This window comes from Gorilla gorilla, chromosome X (assembly GCF_029281585.2).
Source record: "Gorilla gorilla gorilla isolate KB3781 chromosome X, NHGRI_mGorGor1-v2.1_pri, whole genome shotgun sequence".
In the NCBI taxonomy this organism is placed as follows: domain Eukaryota; kingdom Metazoa; phylum Chordata; class Mammalia; order Primates; family Hominidae; genus Gorilla; species Gorilla gorilla.
Window position 1 is genome coordinate 78,379,841 of NC_073247.2, and position 25,413 is coordinate 78,405,253.

The window sequence follows — 25,413 nt, forward strand, 5'->3', positions numbered from 1 at the left end:
TGCTGCTTGGCTCACAGGAAGCCACATCCATAGGTAAAGGGGGAGAGTACTACATCAAGGGAACACCCCATGGGACAAAAGAATCTGAACAACAGCCTTCAGCCCTAGACCTTGCCACTGACAGAGCCTACGCAAATGAGAAAGAACCAAAAAAACAACTCTGGTAATATGAAAAAACAAGGCTCTTTAACACCCCCAAAAAAATCACACTAGCTCACCAGCAATGGATCCAAACCAAGATAAAATCTCTGATTTACCTGAAAAAGAATTCAGGAGGTTAGTTATTAAGCGAATCAGGGAGGCAACAGAGAAAGGTGAAGCCCAATGCAAGGAAATCTAAAAAATGATACAAGAAGTGAAGGGAGAAATATTCAAGGAAATAGATAGCATAAAGAAAAAACAATAAAAACTTCAGGAAACAATGGACAAACTTTTAGAAATGCAAAATGCTCTGGAAAGTTCAGCAATAGAATTGAACAAATAGAAGAAAGAAATTCACGGCTCAAAGACAAGGTCTTCAAATTAACCCAATCCAACAAAGACAAAGAAAAAACAGAATAAGAAAATATGAACAAAGACTCCAAGAAATCTGGGATTATGTTAAACAATGAAACCTAAGAATAATCAGTGTTCCTGAGGAAGAAGAGAAATCTAAAAGTTTGGAAAACATATTTGTGGCAATAACAGAAAAACTTCCCCGGCCTTGGTAGAGATCTAGACATCCAAATACAAGAAGCACAAAGAACACCTGGGAAATTCATCTCAAAAAAAATCATTGCCTAGGCACATTGTCTTCAGGTTATCTAAAGTTAAGACAAAGGAAAGAATCTTAAGAGCTGTGAGACTGGAAAGGAAAGGAAGAGGAGGGAAGGGGAGGGGAGGGGAGGACAGGGGACAGGAGGAGAGGAGAGGGGAGGGGAGGGGAGGGAAAGGGTAAAAGCACCAGGTAACCCACAAAGGAAAACCCATCAGATTAACAGCAAATTTCTCAGCAGAAACCCTACAAGCTGGTAGAAATTTGGGCCCTATATTCAGCCTCCTAAAAATATACAACTATCAGCCAGGAATTTTGTATCCACTGAAAGTAAGCATCATATATGAAGGAAAGATACAGTCTTCTTCAGACAAACAAATGCTGAGAGAATTCACCACTACCAAACCACCACTACAAGAACTGCTAAAAGGAGCTCTAAATCTTGAAACAAATTCTGGAAACACATAAAAATAGAACATCTTTAAAGCATAAATCACACAGGACCTATCAAACAAAAACAAAATTTAAAAATAACAAAAAAGCAAGATACACAGGCAACAAATAGCACAATGAATGAATGCAATGGTACCTCACATCTCAATACTAACATTGAATGTAAATGGCCTAAATGCTCCACTTAAGAAATACAGAACTGCAGAAAGGATAAAAACTCACCAACAAATTATCTGCTGCCTTCAGGACAATCACCTAACACATAAGGACTCACATAACCTTAAAGAAAAGGGATGGAAAAAGGCATTTCATGCAAATGGACACCAAAAGTGAGCAGAGGTAGCTATTCTTATATCAGACAAAACAAACTTTAAAGCAACAACACTTAAAAGAGACAAAGAGGGACATTATATCATCATACAAGTCCTTGTCCAACAGGAAAATATCACAATCCTAAACATATATGCAAATAATACCAGAGCTCCCAAATTTATAAAACAATTACTAACAGACCTAAGAAGTGAGACAGACAGCAACACAATAATAGTGGCGAACTTCAATATTCTACTGACAGCAAAGATAGACAGCAACACAATAATAGTGGTGGAGTTCAATACTCTACTGACAGCACTAGACAGGTCATCAAGAGACAAAGTCAACAAAGAAACAATAGATTTAACCTATACCTTGGAATAAATGGAATTAACAGATATATACAGAACATTTCATCCAACAACCGCAGAATACACATTCTATTCAACAGTGCATGGAACTTTCTCCAAGATAGGCCGTATGATAGGGCTCAAAACGAGCCTCCATAAATTTAAGAAAACTGAAATTATATCAAGCACTCTGTCAGACCAAAGCGGAATAAAACTGGAAATCAACTCAAAAAGGAAACTTCAAAACCATGCAAATACATGGAAATTATATAACCTGCTCCTGAATGATCACTGGGTCAAATACAAAATCAAGATGGAAATTAAAAAAATTCTTAGAACTGAATGACAATAACAACACAACCTATCAAAAGGATACAGCAAAGGTGGTGCTAAGAGGAAAGTTCATAGCCCTAAACACCTACATGGAAATGACTAAAAGAGCACAAACTGACATTCTAAGGTTGTGCCTCAAGGAACTAGAGAAACAAGAACAAACCAAACCCAAACCCAGCAGAAGAAAGGAAATAACCAAGATCAGAGCAGAACTAAATGAAATTGAAACAACAAAAAAAACACACGAAAGATAAATAAAACAAAAACTGGTTCTTTGAAAAGACAAATAAAATTGATAGACCATTAGCAAGATTAACCAAGAAAAGAAGAGAGAAAATCCAAATAACCTCATTAAGAAACAAAATGGGAGACATTAGGACTGACACCACTGAAATACAAAAGGTCATTTCAGGCTACTATGAACATCATTACACACATAAAGTAGAAAACCTAGAAGAGATGGATAAATTCCTGGAAAAATACATCCCCTCCAGCTTAAATCAGGAAGAATTATATATCCTGAACAGACCAATAACAGGCAGAGATACTGAAATGGTAATTAAAACATTACCAACAACAAAAAAAATCCAGGATCAGATGGATTCACAACTGATTTCTAGAAGACATTCAAAGAACAATTGGTACCAATCCTTTTGGCACTATTCCACAAGATAGAGAAAGAGGGAAGCCACCCTAATTCATTCTATGAAGCCAGCATCACCCTAATACCTAAATCAGGAAAGGACATAACCAAAACAGAAAACTACAGACTAATATCCCTGATGAACATAGATACTAAAATCCTAACACAATACTAGCTAACTGAATTCAACAACATATCAAAAAGATAATCCACCATGATCAAGTGGGTTTCATACCAGGGACGCAGGGATGGTTTAACATACACAAGGCAATAAATGTGATATACCCCATAAACAGAATTTAAAACAAAAATCACATGATCATCTCATTAGATGAAGAAAAAGCATTCAACAAAGTCTAGCATCCCTTTATGATTAAAACTCTCAACGAAACCAGCATACAACAGACATACCTCAATGTAATGAAAGCCATCTATGACAAACCCATAGCCAACATAATACTGAATGGGGAAAAGTTAAAAGCATTCCCTCTGAGGACTGGAATAAGACAAGCATGCCCACTCTCACCAATCCTCTTCAACATAGTACTGGAAGTCCTCACCAGAGCAACCAGACAAGAGAAAGAAATAAAGGGCATCCAAACTGGTAAAGAGGAAGTCAAACTGTCACTATTTGCTGACCATATGATCATTTACCTTGGAAACCCTAAAGACTCCCTCAGAAAGCTCCTAGAACTGATAAAATAACTCAGTGAAGTTTCCAGATACAAGATTAAAGTACAGAATTCAGTAGCTCTCCTATACACCAACAGTGACAAAGTGGAGAATCAAATCAACAACTCAACCCCTTTTACAACAGCTGCAAAAAATAATTAAATACTTAGGAATATATCTAACCATGGACGCAAAAACCTCTACAAGGAAAACTACACAACAGTGCTGAAAGAAATCATAGACGATACAAACAAATGGAAACATCCCATGCTCATGGATGGGTAGAAACAATATTGTGAAAATGACCATACTGCCAAAAGCAATCTAGAAATTCAACGCAATTCACATCAAAATACCACCATCATTCTTCACAGAATTACAAAAAATAAAAAATCTAAAATTCATGTGGAACCAAAAAAGAGCCCACATAACCAAAACAAGACTATGCAAAAAGAACAAATCTGGAGGCATCACACTACCTGATTTCAAACTATACTATAAGGCCATAGTCACCAAAACAGCATGGTACTGGTATATAAATAGGCACATAGACCAATGGAACAAAATCAAAAACCCAGAAGTAACCCCAAATACTTGCAGCCAACTGATCTTTGACAAAGCAAACAAAAATATAAAGTGGGAAAAGGACACCATTTTCAACAAATGGTGCTGGGATAATTAGCAAGCCACATGTAAGAGAACGAAACTGGAATGTCATCTCTCACATTACACACAAATCAATTCAAGATAGATTAAGGACTTAAATCTAAGACCCGAATCTATAAAAGTTCTAGAAGATAACATTGAAAAAACCCTTCGAGACATTGGCTTAGGCAATGATTTCATGACAAAGAACCCAAAAGCAAATGCAATAAAAACAAAGATAAATAGCCGGGACCTAATTAAACTAAAGAGCTTTTGCATGGCAAAAGAATCAGTCAGCAGAGTAAACAGACAACCCACAGGGTGGGAGAAAATCTGCACAATATATACATCTGACAAAGGACTAATATCCAGAATCCACAATGAACTCAAAAAAATCAGGTAGAAAAATCAAACAATCCCATCAAAACGTGGGCTAAGGACATAAACAGACAATTTTCAAAAAAGATACACAAATGGCCAACAAACATATGAAAAAATGCTCAACATCTCTAATGATTGGGGAAATGCAAATCAAAACCACAATTTAATACCTCCTCACTCTTGCAAAAATGGCCATAATCCAAAAATAAATAAAAACAGTAGATGTTGGTGTGGATGTCGTGAACAGGCAACACTTCTACACTGCTGGTGGAAATGTAAACTAGTACAGCCGCTATGGAAAACAGTGTGGATATTCCTTAAAGAACTAAAAAGAATATATATATATATATATATATATATATATATATATACACACACACACACACACACAAACACACGTATACATATATACACACACGTATGTGTATGCATATATACATATATACACACACATATGTACATGTGTGTATATACGTACATATATACACATATGTGTGTATACATACATATATACACGTATGTGTGTATGTACGTATATACACACGTGTGTATGTATATATATACATATATATGGATGAGATTCGAGACTATTATTCTTAGTGAAGTAACTCATGAATGGAAAACCAAACACTGTATGTTCCCACTGATATGTGGGAGCTAAGCTATGAGGATGCAAAGGCATAAGAATGATACAATGGACTTTGGAGACTTGGAGGGAAGGCAGTGAAGGGGGGCGAGGGATAAAATACTACAAATAGTGAGCAGTGTATACTGCTCAGGTGATGGATGCACCAAAATCTCACAAAACACCACTAAATAACATATCCATGCAACCAAATACCACCTGTATCCCAATAACCTATGGAATTTTTTTTAATTAATAGATTAAAAAATACTGAGGCTCAGAGGGAAAGTATACAACTATCTTTATTTGGCTAGCAAAAAGCAAGACAGAACCCAAAGGTCATTTAGAAGCTATGAGTCTGGCACACTTTTCAAGGCAGTATTGCACTCTAAAATAGAGAATGGAGGTCCTCCCAGCCTTCACTGAAATTTTTTCTTCAGTGATATTTCAGGATGGGCGAAAAAGCATTTTATTAATGTTAACCTGAGTGCATTTTAAATAATGGTTTGATAGGGTTACTGCCCAAGCTTTAGGAGACAAGGGCCAGGTCAAAGGTGGTTACAATAGGAACAGAGAGGAATGATGGTGGGAGATACAAACCTTACAAAGTGAGGACAAACAGAATGATCAGAGTCAGAGATTCTGAGAGTTTCTGCCTGGGAAACCAGAAGAATCCAAGTGCCATGAGAAGTGTGAAAGGAGCGCAGCTTGGTAAAAGAAAAGAAAATGCACTGTTTTTCAATTATTTTCAGTATAGAGAAGTTGAAGGGGACAGAGGAACATTTCAGTGGTCATGCCCAACAAGTATATACAATATGTAAAATATAAGTTGAAGTTGGAGATGTGTCAAATGCATAAAAACACCAGAATAACAGTTCTTGCTTATGGCTGCACATCAGAATCACATGGAGCACTGAAAAAAAAAATCCTATGCTCTAGATTAATTAAATAAAAACCTCTGGGGCTTGATAACCACTGGCCTAAGTAAATCATGGCAGAAGTTAAATCATGGGTAAAGAAGAATGGCTGGATGCAGTGGCTCCTGCTGGTAATCCCAGCACTTTGGGAGGTCGAGGCAGGTGGATCACTTGAGGTCAGGACTTCAAGACCAGTCTGGCAAACATGGCGAAAACCTGTATCTACTAAAAATACAAAAATTAGCCAGGCGTGGTGGTGCATGCCTGTAGTTCCAGCTACTCGGGAGGCTGAGGCAGGAGAATCGCTTGAACCCTGGAGGCAGAGGTTGCAGTGAGCCGAGATTGTGCCACTGTACTGCAGCCTGGGTGACAGATTCTCAAAGAAGAAGAAGAAGAAGAAGAAGAAGAAGAAGAAGAAGAAGAAGAAGAAGAAGAAGAAGAAGAAGAAGAAGAAGAAGAAGAAGAAGAAGAAGAAGAAGAAGAAGAAGGAGGAGGAGGAGGAGGAGGAGGAGGAGGAGGAGGAGGAGGAGGAGGAGGAGGAGGAGGAGGAGGAGGAGGAGGAGGAGGAGGGTGAGGAGGAGGAGGAGGGTGAGGAGGAGGAGGAGGAGGGAAGAAGGAAGAAAGAAGGAAGAAGGAAGGAAGAAGGAAGGAAGAAGAAAGAGGAAGAAGAACCAAACATTGAGGGTCACTCATACTTGAAGCTGGAAGAGGAGGAATACATGACAGCAACGAAGAAGGGGAAGCCAGAGAAGAAAAAAAAAAAAGAACCTTGATAGAGTAGTATAGGACAAAGCTTTAAGAAGTAAGGGATGAGTAATGTGTCAGCTATTGATACTGGGACGTGGAGGAGGCCAGGACTGAGGATGTGTCATTTTTATTTTATTTCATGGGCATGTGATAAAAGTAAATTATCTTTTTGTGTTTAAGTATGCTAAAATCTGTGCCTGGAATAGACATAATGTAGAGACCACAGGTGGGTACTACAGTTTTTAATGGGCTACTTTCAACATTTCCAAAGTGGCTGAAGAATTTTAACTGTTAGTGATAGCAACATCTGGCCCAGCAATGTCAGGAATGGTATATCAACAGAGGAGAATGAACCTGCGCAAAATTAAAGAAGTCTCATCTATTCTCCTTTGTCTTTTATTCTAGCGCACAGAGCAAGAGGTAAAGCCCCAGCTGGGGAAGAAAAAGAAAAAAAAAATCCTTACTAAAAGCTGTTGTCATTGTACAGACAAAATTAATAACCAACTGAACTGGGCTACTTCCACCTGGCCGAAAGTAAATGCTAACCATATGAGTCAATTGTTTTGCCTTCAAAACATATTCGTACGTGCACACAGACAACAAAGCACAAACCTCAAAAGACAAATACAACTTAGCAGACTGTAAATTAAAAATATAAATATTTGGTTAGTGTTTGACAACTGCTGAAAAATAATTGTTAAACGAATGGGGAAAAGAGACTGTGTAGCCAAGAATACAAAGATACCATTATAAAAGAAATAGGATGAAATTAAGAACAGCAAACTCTAGGCTGAGTTTGAGGGAAAACATTCTTCTACTGACTGCTAAAATACTCTTCCCAAGTGGGAGCAAAAGCACATAAACTACCCTGGATTATGTTCAAGGGTAAAATGAGATAATGTATGTGAGAGTGCTGTGGAAACTCCAGATTGTGCTACGCATGTGAGGAATTGCTATGATTGTTGTTACTATCCCACCCAGAGCTGGGAAACAAAGGGTATTGGAGACAAGCCCCAAGCCAGACAAGCACTCAGCTAACACCCGAAACCTCTTGCTTTGCTCTGCTGTTATCCTAGCCAAAGTGAGTCACTGGTCATGTACCAATCACCACAAGATTCCATAAAATTACGGTATCATAAAAAAATTAGTTACTCAACCAGCAGTACTGGAAGGGGAGATAAGCTGACTTCCCAAGAAGGCTTTTGGCTGAGTTGTCCCAATTGGGTATTGAATTCATGGTATGATTTATTTGCAGGGTTGGGACTGGATAAAACTCAGTCAAGTACTCCAATTTCTGATTTCTATTAAGTTTGTTGGTCTTGCCCCACACTCCCTCCACCCTGTCCCATTTACCAAGCAATCTGGAATAGCTGTATCTGAAGATGTCAACAAGAACAGTCTCTTTTTTTTTTCCCCATGGCAATCAAGTACTCCATCCCATCCTCATAGGCCTGGGAATAAAATATCCTAAAGGAGCAGAGATACAAACCAGTGGGCATTTATAAGCCCAACCCAGGTCCACATCCTTAACAAAGGACTGGAAGAATAGAATGAGAACTATAGAATGAGGCATGTCTGTACAAAATGAAATGCTGCTGCCAAAATATTTCTTCATTTTTTCTTTAGATGTCCAAGAAAAGGGAGAAAGGTATAGTACTTTGTGAGGTTGTGGAGGGAAGGTGAGACTGATAACAAGAAGCCTATGACCTCATATGTAAATGCACATTCTTTGAGACCATTTTTAGACTCTGACAATCTTAGAGTCAAAGGGAGGTTTAAAATTAATCTTAGTCCCAGTGGCCTTTTGCCCAGTAAAGAAATACCATCCAGCTCTACTTGAAGTCCTTTAGTAACAGGCACCTCAGTACTCATAAGACAGCACATTCCATCATTTGTTTTTCTTTCCTCCTCTTTGGCAACCAGTTAAAACTTCAAACTATCAGATAATTGAAAACATATAGTCATGGGATCCTAAAAGTATTATTCAGGACAACTTAACCCCATTCCCTGATGATCTAAGATGAGGAAACTAATGCTCAGAAAAGGGATAGAATTTTCCCGAAGTCACACAGTGGTCAATGGTAGAGCTAAAAGTAGAATTCAAGTCTGCATATTCAGGGCTCAGTGGCTTCTCTACTTCCCATATACGAAGAAAGGAGTTGGCCCAGCTTTAGGACCAATTACTCAGTGACTATACTACCAAGGCTCCAGCTTCTTTTTCCTAACTCCCACAGCCCAATAATGGCTCATTTTATCCTCAACAGAGACAATTCCAAAGGGTGGGCTGGGTCATGGAGAGGTGGATCGTAGAAGGGAAGAAGTGATGCCCACTCCTTTTGGCTTAACCACAACGGTGACTAACAATCTCCTGGAAGTAGGACATCTCAGTGTCTGATTCCACCATATATTACATGGAAAATCCTTTATTTTTGAGAATAGCGTGATGTCTTTTGGTGGTGTTTGGAGGATATAATAACTGTTGTCATCCCAAGATAGGGAGAATTAATTTCTGGTCACTCAGCAACCACTTGATGAGTACTTTCTATGCTAGGCATTCTATTAGAACTTAGTGGCAAGAGAAAAAAACAGAGGTGAATAAACCATATTCTCCAAATTTAGGAGATTGCAGTCTGGTGGGGAACATAGAAAATATATACAGTAAACTCTAATCCAAGACAAAGTATAGCCATCGTCATATCTATGTTCACAAAATAATAGTAGTCGTATTTTACATACTGATGGTGAAACTTACCCATATCTTTCCTGTTAAGCTCCCAAGAAGAGAATACACGGGTGGAGCTAGTTTCTAGAAAGAAAGCAGTGGAAAGCAGCTTCTGCTTCAATATGAAGCTTCAGCACTGAGGAATGGCTCCAAAAGATGACTCACTCTCTGCAGGAAGCATTCAAGTGGAGCAGGTCAAGAAGACATCTAAAGAAAGGAATTCTCTCAAAGAGGGAATAACTGGTATAAGGTAATTGGAGGATCCCTCTTTCTTTTGACTCATTCTTTAGTGCCAGAGTTGGCATAATTGCCCAGCTATCTATCACCTTAAACCCTAACAGCTGTGGAAAATGAAAAGCCATACTGAACTTGGAGTAAGAAAAATGTGTCTTGCAGTTCTGGCACAGATGCTTACTAACTAAATGATCTCTAGCAAGTTTCATTTTCTCTAGGCCTGTTTGGCCACCTGTATAATATATATAAATAAATCTGCAATTCCCTCATTTGGGGATAAGGAATCAGTGGGATGATGGATTTGAAAGTATTTAGCACATAGTGGAAAAAATGATTTATATTCTTTAATTTTTTTTTGAGATAGGGTCTCACTTTGTTGCCCAGGCTGGAGTGTAGTGTCATGATCATAGCTCACTGCAGCCTCAAACTCCTGGGCTCAGGAGATGCTCCTGCCTCAGCCTCCCAAGTAGCGGGGACTACAAGTGCCCAGCACCCAGTGCCCAGCTATTTAAAAAAATTTATATAGACAGGGTCTCGCCATGTTGCCCAGGCTGGTCTTGAACTCCTGGGCTCAAGCCTTCCTCTCGCCTATGCCTCCTAAAGTGCTGGGATTACAGGAATGAGCCACCCTTCCTGACCAGAAAAAATAATTTAAAAAATAATAAATTACAAGGAATTTTGTCACATTTACCCATCCTGTTCCTTTTGCAGTATTCCTCATCACTGTGAAGACATACTCATACCCCAATTTATACACTTTAAAACCACAGAGTTATATTTGACTTGATACCATGCCAGATAAGAAATGATACAATTATCTGAGCTGTTTGACCTGGGAGCAGAAGATGCAGGGGGATCTGATCTTTGGTCTTCAGATCTCTGAAAAACTGTAATGGAAGAAAAAGAACAGACTGCTCTAGGTGGCCTCAGGGAGAATGACTAGGATATCCAGGTACAAGCTTTAGGAAAACTAAGTTCAGCTTAGCAAAAGGAAGAACTTTTAACAGTCCAAGGCTTTCCCTGAAGACAGTGGGCTCTCTCAGAAAGCAGTAAGGAACCTCCCTCTAGAAGTGTTCAAGCAGAGACTGGCAAGGATGTTTTAATGTGGAATCCATTAGGGTAAAGGAAAATTACAATTCATGAAATTCTACTTGTTAGGCACTGTGCTATACCCTTGGCAGGAAATATATCTTTTAATCCTCCCAATAACACCATGATGTGAGTACTATTATCCCTCTTTTTCAGGTTAGAAAGCTGAGGCTCAAAGAATTTGACTACTTCTCATTGGGCTTACTACTGGCATGGTGGGTGGGAGGAACAATTATTTGTTGCATCTGTTTGGCATTAAATGCAGTAGTACCTCAGACTGTGTGTAAAACACACACACACACACCCCACATACTTCTAAATGTCTTGTGGAAATACTGATCCTAGTTGGGAATGTCAAGTACATAATATGCTTAGGATCACAAACAGCAGATAAATATCAGACCCAGGACTTGAAAATAGCTGTGTCTAGCTCAGAAGGTACATACTCTTTCTATTGCATTATCCACAGAAGTGAGATGGGAATGCACAACCTTGTAAGGTCTAAGCCAACCCGAAAAGATTCTGATTTTCTCATTCTTCCTTTTTCAATTCCATATAATGTATCAACTACAAAGTTCTGTAGATTCAACTTTTGTGATGGCTTGTTAAATTCATCACCTCCTTTCTATTCCCACAGCCACGACCTCATTTGCAGGGCCTTGTTCCCTCTCTGCCCCTAGTTTATCCCCCTCTTGTGTTTTCCTATTCCAATCCAGCTGACTAACCTTTTACCAGATTACTCTTCCTAAAGCAGAGGATCTGACTTTTTTTTAAGCTCAAAAAGTTTCAATGGCTTTCCATTGTCTGCTAAATCAAATCAAAACTCTAGCATCCACTGTCTTTTGCAGTTTACCACCAATCTGCCTTGGCAAGTTTAACTTCCATTTTTCCGCTAATCGTACTCTAAAATCCAGCTCAGCTGGTGTTCTTTTCATATGCCCTGAGCTTCCCTGCCTTAAAGCAGTTGTTCCTATTTTCTCTGCTTAAATTGTCTTCTCTATCTCCACCTGTTGAAATCTTATCTGTGTGCCACAGTCTATCTTAAATAATAATAGTTAATATTTATTGAGTGTTTATTTTGGGCCAGCCACTGTGCTAAGTGTGTGCAAGTATTTTATATGGATTATCTCATCTAATCCTCACAACAGCCCGATGAGGTGGGTGCTATTATTATCCACTTTAGCCTGAAGTTAACAGAAACTCAGAAAGGGAGAAGTAATTTTATTTGTCCATGGTAACACAAGTTAAATGGTGAGCATGGGATCTGAACTCAAATAGTCTAGCTCTGGAGCCCTGAAAGGCATTACAATTTCAAAAAAAGAATTAAAAAAAAACCTTTTTCTGATTTCGTATGGTTCAACTTGATACAATCCTTACTTGGCAGCCTCTAAGCATTTTTATTTAACTTTTAAAACCTCTCTTGTGTTATATTAATATTTATCCGTGTTTTTATATCCAGTATGAGACTGTCAGGCCCCAGTGGGCACAGCCTAGGTCTCAGACAGACATCTCACTGTCTCACACATGGTGGCACAGACTAGGTGCTCAGTGAGTCTGCTGAGTTGAAGGTATGTTGGGGTGAAGAAAAGAACAGAGGGGTTATCTAGGGAAGATGTTCCAAACTCTCCTGCCCCAGCCACCCAGCATGACATTGGCCAACGCTGCCAACACCTGTCTAAGTCAGACCCTGAAGTCTCTGTTTTCCTAGCCTGGTCTCTGGCGGGTCCCTTCTTGTCCCCCAGTTCTTGCAGCTTGCTGGGTCTTGGCCAGTGTTTGGGGTGAGGCAGGATCAAAATAACACTGCCCGGGGCTCAGCTTCCAGGAATGAGAGATCAAGTGAAACCAAGCTCGGCGGGTGAGGGGGTGGATTGAAAGCCCCCAAACAGAGCCAGCATGCTCTTTACACAAGCCCTGACTTGCCCTCAAGCCACGCGGGTTAGCAGTTCTGCTCTCCTCAGGATGCTCCACAAGTCTGATCCACTGTCCCCGCCTTCACTAACACCCAGCCTCCTTCTCTTCTTTATCTCCCAACCCTAGATGCTCAAGGTTGTTGGACACGTCCAGGCATGTTCTCAGAGGCAATGCAGGTCCAGTAAGAGCCTACAGGAACTGGCTCGCCAAGATCCTAGAGATGTCAGCCCAGATCCCTGGTACCTCAGAAAGCGCTCTCCGGACACAAATGGATGGACTGACAGTCAGCCACAGGGCGCCTTCCCAATTGTTCTGATTTTGTGGTACCCTAGCAGGATCATCCTGACCTGATTCTGTACTTCTGCACCTAGATGCCGCAGGTCCCAGCCGCCTTGCCACACCAGGGGGTGTTCCCACACTCACCCGGTAACGGACGAGTAGATGGCTCTTGCTCCCAAATGGGACTCCGGTACAAACCCACCTCAGCGCAGAGCACACATCTCACCCAGCCCCCTCCCGTCACCCCCCGCCCTTCACCCCGCGCCCCTCAGCCCCCGCCCCTCAGACCCGCGCATCAGCCCCGCCCCTCAGCCCCCGCCCCTCAGCCCCCAGCCTGCATACACACTCACAGTATATGAAATTCCTTGTAATCAAAGTTCCGCTTGACTCATTTCACATCCACGTGTAGCAACAACAGCCCAAACCCTCCTTTCACGGTAAGCTTACCTCTTCCGCCCGCGTGAAGTTCCTAGAGCAGCTATTGGACTGTTTGAGTGCCCAGGCGTGGCTACGAAAAGAAACTGCCTTTGAGAGGCACAATGTGAGGCTGAAGAACAGTGACCCAGCCACTGGTATGGCAGGAGCTGCAAATCTCCTGGGACTGAAGCGGGGGCCAGAGAGTAGAGGGCCAGGGAGTGGGGTCCAGAGAAAGCATCAAGTTGTCTCTTTCACAGCTGAATGCAGCTCAGCTCATCAAAGTTTATTCATGACTTAGCAGGCTTGGAGTTTGACAGGGAAAATTATTGTTGGAAAAGCCAAAATTTTCAGACACATGGAGAAGCCGCTTTCCAGCTCTGCGTCTGCCTCAAAAAAATACTCCTCCATTCAGAAGGGTAGATAGGATTGTGACAGGAGGAAGAGAGCAGACATGAAGCAGGGAAAAGACCACTAAAAATAAAGGAAAACTGGATTCGGCACTCAGCTTTGATCATCCATCTTCTCTGGGCCCCTGAGTGTCTGTACAAGGAGGGGGTTGAGCTACGTAGTCTCTAAGGGCACTTCAAACAATGACACTTTGGGAGTTTATTAATCTATGATCTCAGAGGCAGAGGTGGATAAATCCCGAAACGTTACTAGTCCCTGACCTTGAAGAGTTTGAAGAGCTGGGAAGATAAAATAGACCGGACAGAGACAGAGAATTAAGGGCCAAACTATGAGGTGCAGACTGGAAGGGTTTGGGGGCCAGTAGGAAGAAGGAGTAAAAAAGAGTCTGACAAGGAAAGCAAATGCTTTTCAATAGATTAGGAGGTTTTAAAAGAGGTCAAAGAGGAAATAGCCTAATGGGTAGAGGAAAAGAAAAGCTTGAGCCAAGGTATGGGGGAGAGGACCAAGAAATGTGCCATTATCAGTCTCCGAGGGACCCCTCCTGTACTGGGCAGAGGCTATATGCCAGCTCAGGGTGGGGTCTCAGTAAAGCAGCTGAAAAGCCTTTGGTGGGAAAGGGCTGAATAGGCCCTAAGCTGAAGTAGAAAAAGTCCTAAATGGACTTCATATCTGTCCCCTAGCTAGAGTTAAGACCAGAATAGGCTACTGTGGGCTCCGGCCTAGTAGAAGGGAAAACTGCCAGAATTGGAATCCTAGGTCTGCCCCTTACTAGCTTTGTGACCTAAGGCAAGTTACTTAACCACTCTGTGGCTCAGGATTCTCTTCTGTAAAATGGGGAAAATAACAATCCCTTACTCATAGGATTGTTTTAGGTATTATATGAGTTAATATACAAAATAGTGTTCATATGCGTAAGGAGCTTAGAATGATTTCTGGGACATAGTGGTATAGAAGTGTTTATTAAATATAAATAAATACATGAATGCAATTTAGGGACCTCTGAAATCATCTGTGAGATTCAAATGAAAATAGCTACCCTGGGTACCTCCTAATTCTGTTCTGTCCTTTCCTAGAAAACAGGACCTCTTCTTTTTCTCCATCCTTTCCTACCCAGAGAGGCTGAATTACAGACAGTTTTGAAACTTTAGTGTAAAGAACCCTAGCTTGGAATTTAGATGTCTTGACAAAACTAAGTGTAACATCATGTAAATCTCTTCTTCTCTCTTAGTTTTCCTTTCTGCATCTGTACCCTGAAGAGACTGTTGGACTGGATGACCTTGAAACGCTAGAGCCGTGCTTCTGTCATATTAATGTGCACACAAATCACCTAAGGATCTTGTTAAAACACAGATTCTGAGTTAGCAGCTGTGGTGTGGGACTAAGACTCTGATTTTCTAACTGCTTCCAGGTGATATTGATGGTGCTGGGCCACAGACCATAGTTTTAGTAGCAAAGGTCTAGAAGGTGGACAAGAATAACATTTACTGAGCATCTATAAATCATGCATATGCGTCCGTTTATACCTTACAACCATTCTATGAGGTTGAGGTTACCATCCTCATTTTGTAGATGAAGAGGCTCCTTGTACTCTATGATTCTGCCTGGAAGTACAGGAGGAAACTTGAGATAGAGGTACCAGGGATATGTCAGAGTCCACAAGCTACTGTGGAAAGTGATTATAAGCAGCAAATATGAAACCACTGTCCTCCACCATAACTTGTCCAATAATACTATAACAGTTAGCTGGCCCTCACTAAGCACTTGCCAGGCACTTCTCAAATTTTTTTCATGAATTAATTCATTTTATCTTCATAATCTATGAAGCCACAATCATTAGAATTATCCTCCCCTCTCCTTTTGCTCACACCTCACATTCAACCCATCAGCACATCCTATCAGCTCTGCCTCCTGCCTCAGAGATAAACTCTGAATTTCACCAACTTCTTAGCACCTTCACTGCAACCACTCTGGTGCAAGCCACGATTACTTTTCGCCTGAATTATTGCCATATCCTCCAATAGCTCTCCTTGCTCTCATGCTTACCCCACTCCAGTCAATTCTCAGCAGAGCAACCAGAATGATCCTTTTAAAAGTACATCAGTCTAAGTCTGTCCAAGCAATTCTACTGGTTGGCTTCTTATTCAGCAGAAAACCCCAAATCCTTAACTATGGTCTATAATGTCTACAATCTATCCCACGCCATCCCATCCTCACTAACCTGCCCCTCTATCTCTGATCTCACCTCTTACCACTCACCTTGACCACCATACCCAACCCCAGCTGGCGGCCTTGATATTTCTTCCAACACTCAAAGCATGCTCAAGACTCTGGTCTTTGCAGTTGCTGCTCCTTCAGCCTAGCCAATTCTTCCCCCAGATATCAGCATGGCTCCTTTTCTCACTTCCTCCATATCCCTGCTTAAATGTCACTTTATCAAAGTGGACTTTCTTGAATACCCTAGCTAGTACAAGCTAATGGGATTGCCTAGGCCTTTTGAAATCCACTGGGTAGGTGAGCTTTTTCTCAACATAGCCCCAGGACCTCCGGTGCAGTGTGGTGGTGAGTAGGGTTAAGGCTCTCAACTCTGCTCTCTATGGGGGAGCCACTCTAGCTCCATGTGCTTGTGCAGCAGAACTAAGTTTGGATCAGCTAATTTCTTGGGGGCTTTCCACAGCCCCTCCTTTTATGATAAACAGGAGTCACTTCGTGAACCCAAACTGAGAACTATCAGTACAGAGTTTCTCTACCTACACTCTACTGCTGGAACCAGCCTAACCTGACAGCAGGATAGACAGGACCAGCCTCCACTCTGCTTATCTCTGGGACCAGACAGATTCTGGGGCTCAGTGAGATTCAGGGCTCTCTGATGCCACCCCTCAGCTCTCTCTCAGAGGTTACTTAGGGTCACTCAGGGGAATACTGGCCTTGGCTGTGTCTCAGAGAATCCTGGGTAGCCTCTAATTCTAGTGTCCAACAATGGCAGGACCACCTTTCATGAAGGAGCTTCATGGTTATCCAGGCAGAATGGGGCCCTTATAGCTCCTCTCAAGACTGGGACCAGGGGGCAGGAAAAGAGGCTGAAAGACTAAGGGGATGCTGAGGCCTGTGGGGCAACCCCTGTAAACTCAAACATTGCTAAGGATGTCCCTGAACACAATATCAGCTTCTTGTTCTCTTTAGCCTGTGAGATGTGTGTAGATAAACTTGGCCATAAATGTTTGCTGCAGTGGTGTATACAGGCTTAGGTCTTCTGAATTAGAAAGCTGGGGTATAAGAGTTACTTCTAGCCATGGGAATTTCCAAACTTCAGCTAGATTCTAGCACAGTCCAATAGTGTTATCTCTCATTTTAAATAATCTTCTATTCCACTTGCCCAAGATGGCTTTTAAAACTCACTCTTCTTAAGTCAAGTGCTCAACACAGCTCCCAAACTCCTAGCAGATGACTTCACCTCCAGTTTCACCGAGAATGTAAAAGGGCATGAAACTTGAAGTCTAAACAACTTCTGACATCTCCACATTCAAGTTCATCCTGTTTCTTACCTCAGAGTTTCCTCCTGTCCCTCCTGTCTCCATCTGTGTTTACTCCTGTCTATTCCATTTTGCTTTATTTGTATCTTCATGGTCTTTCTTCCTCTGGCTCTTTCTCCTAAATTGTCTTTCCATTCTGAACTAAGATTAATTCTTTTCATATCCTCACCTCCACCTCTTCATTTCCAAACTCACTACATTTTGCTCTTCTCAAGGTCACCCATGATTTCCATACTATCAAACCCATGGATTCTTCTGTTTTCTTATTTGAATTATCTAAAACATCCAACATTGTCTGGATTCTTTTCTTTCTGACTCTCTTCCCTTGACTTTCATGGAACTAATGTCTTCTAGTTTCACTTATTTCTCTACAGCATTTTATGGATTCTCATTCTCCACTTGCCCCTCAAGTGTACGGATTTTACAGAGTTCCTCCCACCCTCCATTGGCCCTCTGGCCTGATTCTAACTTCTCTCACTGGAGTGTGAACCTATGTGGCAGGGACCTTATATACCATTTCACAAATTTCCACATGCAAAACCGTACCTAGAGTATTTTAAGCGCTCAATACATTTTTACATATTATATATATATATATATATATATATATCAATACATCTGTTGAATAAATAAATGGGTGGGCCCAAGGAGAAAAATGTTCACATTTGAATGTATCCTTCTATAATGAGCTCCCAGGCCTCAGGTGTGCCACAATAAAAATAAGATGGCTAAAAAGGAATTGAAGCCCACACCCAGAATAATAATAATAGCCAACACTTGATCAATGCTTGATGAACTCTATATGTCAGGCCCTATGCCAAATGTTCTGTATGCAATAGCTCATTTAATCATCACAATAATCCTATGAGGCAAAAACCATGACATCACTCCTATTTTATAGATGACAAAATTGAGGCACAGAAACGATAGGTACCTTATCTATGCCATCTATCAGTGCCACAACCAATAAGTGGCAATTGACCCAGGATTCTCAAGAATAGCTGATACCTTAATTATAAACTGTCACACTCAAATGTGCAATCCTTGCTTTCCCTTCCAATCAGAGGCTCCTTCCATCCTCTCTGAAGAGCTATTCTAAACCTCTACCTTTAGAAGTAAAGGTTAAGTTCCTACGTTAGCACTGAATTCTTAGCCCAGAAACATTGACTCTTTTCTTCTTCATCAATAAAACAGATTCTATTAGGCATTTAGTGCCTATAACTTCTTCCCTAATTCCTGTAAGGTTCTCTCTGTCTTCATTCATCTTGGCCTTTCCTCTTGAAGAAGAGGAGAGAATGCCTCCCCTGATATCTATGAATCTTTCTCCATCAATTACCCCCAGTCTCTATGGCATCATTATTTACCTGCCTTCTGTGCCTACCCCTTTTACTCATAAACATATTTGAATTCCTCCCGCTACAAAATAAAATCAACCCTTCCACCACATTTCCTCTTTCTCAAACAACAGCCTCGTCTCATTTTTTTTCTTAGCCAAATTTCTGGATAGAGTTTTCTCTAATAACTGTTTCCATGACTTTAATTTCCATTAGCTCCCCAACCTACTATAATCTGGCTTCTAGCCCCATTTGTTCTCCCTAAAGTTACAGGGGACCACTTAACTGCCAAATGTTAGGAAACATTTTCTCTCATCTTTTTTTTTCTTTTTTTTTTTATTATACTTTAAGTTTCAGGGTACATGTGCACAACATGCAGGTTTGTTACATATGTATACATGTGCCATGTTGGTGTGCTGCACCCATTAACTCATCATTTACATTAGGTGTATCTCCTAATGCTATCCCTCCCTCCTTCCCCCACCCCACAACAGGCCCCGGGTGTGATGTTCCCCTTCCTGTGTCCAAGTGTTCTCATTGTTCAATTCCCACCTATGAGTGAGAACACGTGGTGTTTGGTTTTTTGTCCTTGCGATAGTTTGCTAAGAATGATGGTTTCCAGCTTCATCCATGTCCCTACAAAGGACATGAACTCATCATTTTTTATGGCTGCATAGTATTCCATGGTGTATATGTGCCACATTTTCTTAATCCAGTCTATCATTGTTGGACATTTGGGTTGGTTCCAAGCCTTTGCTACTGTGAATAGTGCTGCAATAAACATACGTGTGCATGTGTCTTTATAGCAGCATGATTTATGCACCTTTGGGTATATACCCAGTAATGGGATGGCTGGGTCAAATGGTATTTCTGGTACTTGATCCCTGAGGAATTGGCACACTGACTTTCACAATGGTTGAACTAGTTTACAGTCCCACCAACACTGTAAAAGTGTCCCCATTTCTCCACATCCTCTCCAGCACCTGTTGTTTCCTAACTTTTTAGTGATCGCCCTTCTAACTGGTGTGAGATGGTATCTCATTGTGGTTTTGATTTGCATTTCTCTGATGGCCAGTGATGATGAGCATTTTTTCATGCCTCTGTTGGCTGCATAAATGTCTTCTTTTCAGAAATGTCTATTCATATCCTTCGCCCATTGTTAATGGGGTTGTCTGTTTTTTTCTTGTAAATTTCTTTGAGTTCATTGTAGATTCTGGATATTAGGCCTTTGTCAGATGAGTAGATTGCAAAAATTTTTTCCCATTCTGTGGGTGGCCTGTTCACTCTGATGGTATTTTGTTTTGCTGTGCAGAAGCTCTTTAGCTTAATTAGATCCCATTTGTCAAATTTGGCTTTTGTTGCCATTGCTTTTGGTGTTTTAGACATGAAGTCCTTGTCCATGCCTATGTCCTGAATGGTATTGCCCAGGTTTTCTTCTAGGGTTTTTACGGTTTTAGGTTTAACATTTATGTCTTTAATCCCTCTTGAATTAATTTTTGTATAAGGTGTAAGGAAGAGGTCCAGTTTCAGCTTTCTACATATGGCTAGCCAGTTTTCCCAGCACCATTTATTAAATAGAGAATCCTTTCCCCATTTCTTGTTTTTGTCCCCTTTATCAAAGATCAGATAATTATAGATGTGTGGTATTATTTCTGAGGGCTCTGTTCTATACCATTGGTCTATATCTCTGTTTTGGTACCAGTACCATGCTGTTTTGGTTACTATAGCCTTCTAGTATAGGTTGAAGTCAGTTAGCATGATGCCTGCAGCTTTCTTCTTTGGCTTAGGATTGACTTGGCAATGTGGGCTCTTTTTTGGTTCCATATGAACTTTAAAGTAGTTTTTTCCAATTCTGTGAAGAAAGTCATTGGTAGCTTGATGGGGATGGCATTGAATCTATGAATTACGTTGGGTAGTATGGCCATTTTCATGATATTGATTCTTCCTATCCATGAGCATGGAATGTTCTTCCATTTGTTTGTATCCTCTTTTATTTCCTTGAGCAGTGGTTTGTAGTTCTCCTTGAAGAGGTCCTTCACATCCCTTGTAAGTTGGATTCCTAGGTATTTTATTCTCTTTGAAGCAATTGTGAATGGGAGTTCACTCATGATTTGGCTCTCTGTTTGTCTGTTATTGGTGTATAAGAATGGTGTGATTTTTGTACATTGATTTTGTATCCTGAGACTTTGCTGAAGTTGCTTATCAGCTTAAGGAGATTTTGGGCTGAGACAATGGGGTTTTCTAGATATACAATCATGTCATCTGCAAACAGGGACAATTTGACTTCCTCTTTTCCTAATCGAATACCCTTTATTTCCTTCTCCTGCCTAATTGCCCTGGCCAGAACTTCCAACATTATGTTGAATAGGAGTGGTGAGAGAGGGCCTCCCTGTCTTGTGCTGATTTTCAAAGGGAATGCTTCCAGTTTTTGCCTATTCAGTATGATATTGGCTGTGGGTTTGTCATACATAGCTCTTATTATTTTGAGATACATCCCATAAATACCTAATTTATTGAGAGTTTTTAGCATGAAGCGTTGTTGAATTTTGTCAAAGGCCTTTTCTGCATCTATTGAGATAATCATGTGGCTTTTGTTGTTGGTTCTATTTATATGCTGGATTATGTTTATTGATTTGCATATGTTGAACCAGCCTTGCATCCCAGGGATGAAGCCCACTTGACCATGGTGGATAAGCTTTTTGATGTGTTGTTGGATTTGGTTTGCCAGTATTTTATTGAGGATTTTTGCATCAATGTTCATCAAGGAAATTGGTTTAAAATTCTCTTTTTTGGTTTTGTCTCTGACAGGCTTTGGTATCAGGATGATGCTGGCCTCATAAAGTGAGTTAGGGAGGATTCCCTCTTTTTCTGTTCATTGGAATAGTTTCAGAAGGAATGGTACCAGTTCCTCTTTGTACCTCTGGTAGAATTCGGCTGTGAATCCATCTGGTCCTGGACTTTTTTTGGTTGGTAAGCTATCAATTATTGCCTCAATTAAGAACCTGTTATTGGTCTATTCAGAGATTCAACTTCTTCCTTGTTTAGTGTTGGAAGGGTGTATGTGTCGAGGAATTTATCCATTTCTTCTAGATTTTCTAGTTTATTTGCGTACAGGTATTTATACTATGCTCTGATGGTAGTTTGTATTTCTGTGGGATCGGTGGTGATCTCCCTTTTATCACTTTTCATTGCATCTGTTTGATTCTTCTCTCTTTTCTTCTTTTTTAGTCCTGCTAGCGGTCTATCAATTTTGTTGATCTTTTCAAAAACCAGCTCCTGGATTCATTGGTTTTTTGAAGCTTTTTTTGTGTCTCTATCTCCTTCAGTTCTGCTCTGATCTTAGTTACTTCTTGCCTTCTGCTAGCTTTTGAATGTGTTTCCTCTTGCTTCTCTAGTTCTTTTAATTGTGATGTTAGGGTGTCAATTTTAGATCTTTTCTGCTTTCTCTTGTGGGCATTTAGTGGTATAAATTTCCCTCTACAAACTGTTTTAAATGTGTCCCAGAGATTCTGGTACGTTGTGTCTTTGTTCTCGTTGGTTTCAAAGAACATCTTTATTTCCGCCTTCGTTTCGTTATGTACCCAGTAGTCATTCAGGAGCAGGTTGTTCGGTTTCCATGTAGTTGAGCGCCTTTGAGTGTGTTTCTTAATCCTGAGTTCTAGTTTGATTGCACTGTGGTCTGAGAGACAGTTGGTTATAATTTCTGTTCTTTTACATTTGCTGAGGAGTGCTTTACTTCCAACCATGCCGTCAATTTTGGAATAAGTGCGGTGTGGTGCTGAGAAGAATGTATATTCTGTTGATTTGGGTTGGAGAATTCTGCAGATGTCTGTGAGGTCCACTTGGTGCAGAGCTGAGTTCAATTCCTGGATATCCTTGTTAACTTTCTGTCTCGTTGGTCTATTGTTTAAATTTGGGTGTTAAATTCTCCCATTATTATTGTGTGGGAGTCTAAGTCTCTTTGTTGGTCTCTAAGGACTTGCTTTATGAATCTGGGTGCTCCTGTATTGGGTGCATATATATTTAAGATAGTTAGCTCTTCTTGTTGAATTTATCCCTTTACCATTGTGTAATGGCCTTCTTTGTCTCTTCTGATCTTTGTTCGTTTAAAGTCTGTTTTATCAGAGACTAGGATTGCAACCCCTGCCTTTTTTTTTGTTTTCCATTTGCTTGGTAGGTCTTCCTCCATCCCTTTATTTTGTGCCTATGTGTGTCTCTGCACTTGAGATGGGTTTCCTGAATACAGCACACTGATTGGTCTTGACTCTTTATCCAATTTGCCAGTGTGTGTCTTTTAATTGGAGGATTTGGCCCATTTGCAATTAAGGTTTATATTGTTATGTGTGAATTTGATCCTGTCATTATGATGTTAGCTGGTTATTTTGCTCGTTAGTTGATGCAGTTTCTTCCTTGCCTCAATGGTCTTTACAATTTGGCATGTTTTTGCAGTGGCTGGTACCAGTTGTTCCTTTCCATGTTTAGTGCTTCCTTCAGGAGCTCTTTTAGGGCAGGCCTGGTGGTGACAAAATCTCTTAGCATTTGGTTGTCTGTAAAGGATTTTATTTCTCCTTCACTTATGAAGCATAGTTTGGCTGGATATGAAATTCTGGATTGAAAATTCTTTTATTTAAGAATGTTGAATATTGGCCCCTACTCTCTTCTGGCTTATAGAGTTTCTGCTGAGAGATCAGCTGTTAGCCTGATGGGCTTCCCCTTGTGGGTAACCCAACCTTTCTCTCTGGCTGCCCTTAACATTTTTTCCTTCATTTCAACTGTGGTGAATCTGACAATTATGTGTCTTGGAGTTGCTCTTCTCAAGGAGTATCTTTGTGGCATTCTCTGTATTTCCTGAATTTGTATGTTGGCCTGCCTTGCTAGATTGGGAAAGTTCTAGTGGATAATATCCTGCAGAGTGTTTTCCAACTTGGCTCCATTCTCCCCATCACTTTCAGGTACACCAATCAGATGTAGATTTGGTCTTTTCACATAGTCCCATATTTCTTGGAGGTTTTGTTCATTTCCTTTTTCTCTAAACTTCTCCTCTCACTTTATTTCATTCATTTGATCTTCCATCACTGACACCCTTTCTTCCAGTTTATCGAATTGGCTACTGAGGCTTGTGCATTCATCATGTAGTTCTTGTGCCATTGTTTTCAGCTCCATCAGGTCCTTTAAGGACTTCTCTGCATTGCTTATTGTAGTTAGACATTTGCCTAATCTTTTTTCAAGGTTTTTAACTTCTTTGCGATGGGGTTGAACTTCCTCCTTTAGCTCGGAGAAGTTTCATCGTCTGAAGCCTTCTTCTCTCAACTTGTCAAAGTCATTCTCCATCCAGCTTTGTTCCGTTGCTGGTGAGGAGCTGCGTTCCTTTGGAGGAGGAGAGGGTCTCTGATTTTTAGAATTTTCGGCTTTTCTGCTCTGTTTTTCCCCCATCTTTGTGGTTTTATCTACCTTTGGTCTTTGATGATGGTAACGTACAGATGGGGTTTTGGTGTGGATGTCCTTTCTGTTTGTTAGTTTTCCTTCTAACAGTCAGGACCCTCAGCTGCAGGTCTGTGGAGTTTGCCAGAGGTCCACTCCAGACCCTGTTTTCCTGGGAATCAGCAGCAGAGGCTGCGGAACAGCAGATATTGGTGAACAGCAAATGTTGCTGCCTGATCGTTCCTCTGGAAGTTTTGTCTCAAAGTGGTACCTGGCCGTGTGGGGTGTCAGTCTGCCCCTACTGGGGGGTGCCTCCCAGTTAGGCTAATTGGGGGTCAGGTACCCACTTCAGGAGGCAGTCTGTCCATTCTCAGATCTCAAGCTGTGTTCTGGGAGAACAACTAGTGTCTTCAAATCTCAGTTGGAAATGCAGAAATCATCCATCTTCTTTGTCGCTCATGCCGGGAGCTGTAGACTGGAGCTGTTCCTATTCGGCCATGTTGGAACCGCCCGACTTGCTTTTTTCACTCGTCTTCTTACTTGATTTTTCCACAGCTTTTTCCAGTAGTGGTCACTCTTTTCTTGGAAAACACTATTTCTAATGTTGAAAAAAGAATCCTGTCCCCTAGCTTCCTTCTATTTTTCTTTTTCTTTTCATTTATTTATTTTTATTTTTTATTTTTTAAATTAATATTTTTCCATAAGTTATTGGGGTACAGGTGGTATTTGGTTACATGAGTACTTTCCTTATCATTACTTCCCCTTATTGTCTGCTCTCACCTTACTCAAATCACTTCAAATGTAATTCTGACTCAGACAAGTAGCCAAACCTCTATGCCTACTCTATACCTTAGCAGGCCTATGCTCAGAAGCTCAGCACAGTGACCAGAAGGCTCTGCAATACTGACTATTCTACACATGTATTTGTTAATAATATTACTTTAAAGTAATGTGGGATATAACCCTTTAAAGTCCTGTACACATGTACCTCATTCAATCTTTATAATCACAGGAAAGTGGAATTACTCTTATTGTAGCAATTTACTAATTGGAAAGGGCAGAATTGCTGTCTGTTGGATGTGCACTATATACAGGCACTATACTAGGTAATTTATGTAAGTTATTTCACTAACCCTTCCAGAGCAGCTCCATAATTAGCTCCATTTTCAAAAGTGAAACAAGTAAACATATAAAACATTAAGTGGGAGTGACAGCAGCAACATTGTTGGATAGAAC

The 25,413-nt window shown here is 40.6% G+C and overlaps 1 protein-coding gene across 10 annotated transcripts in view; it reads right to left on the minus strand.

Moving 5' to 3' along the window:
- The window catches only part of EDA2R (ectodysplasin A2 receptor), a 44,607-nt gene extending 30,899 nt beyond the window's left edge, over positions 1-13,708 (minus strand). For 3 of the 10 annotated variants that reach the window (XM_063703222.1, XM_063703221.1, XM_063703220.1), the window contains exon 1: positions 13,515-13,708. The gene's annotated coding sequence lies outside the window, so the exon portion shown is untranslated. Of the gene's footprint in view, positions 1-9,584; positions 9,762-13,211; positions 13,287-13,417 lie in introns of those variants that run through there. The other 7 variants (XM_063703224.1, XM_063703223.1, XM_019019003.4 and 4 more) reach the window with 4 other exon arrangements.
- Positions 13,709-25,413: the final 11,705 nt, after the last annotated feature.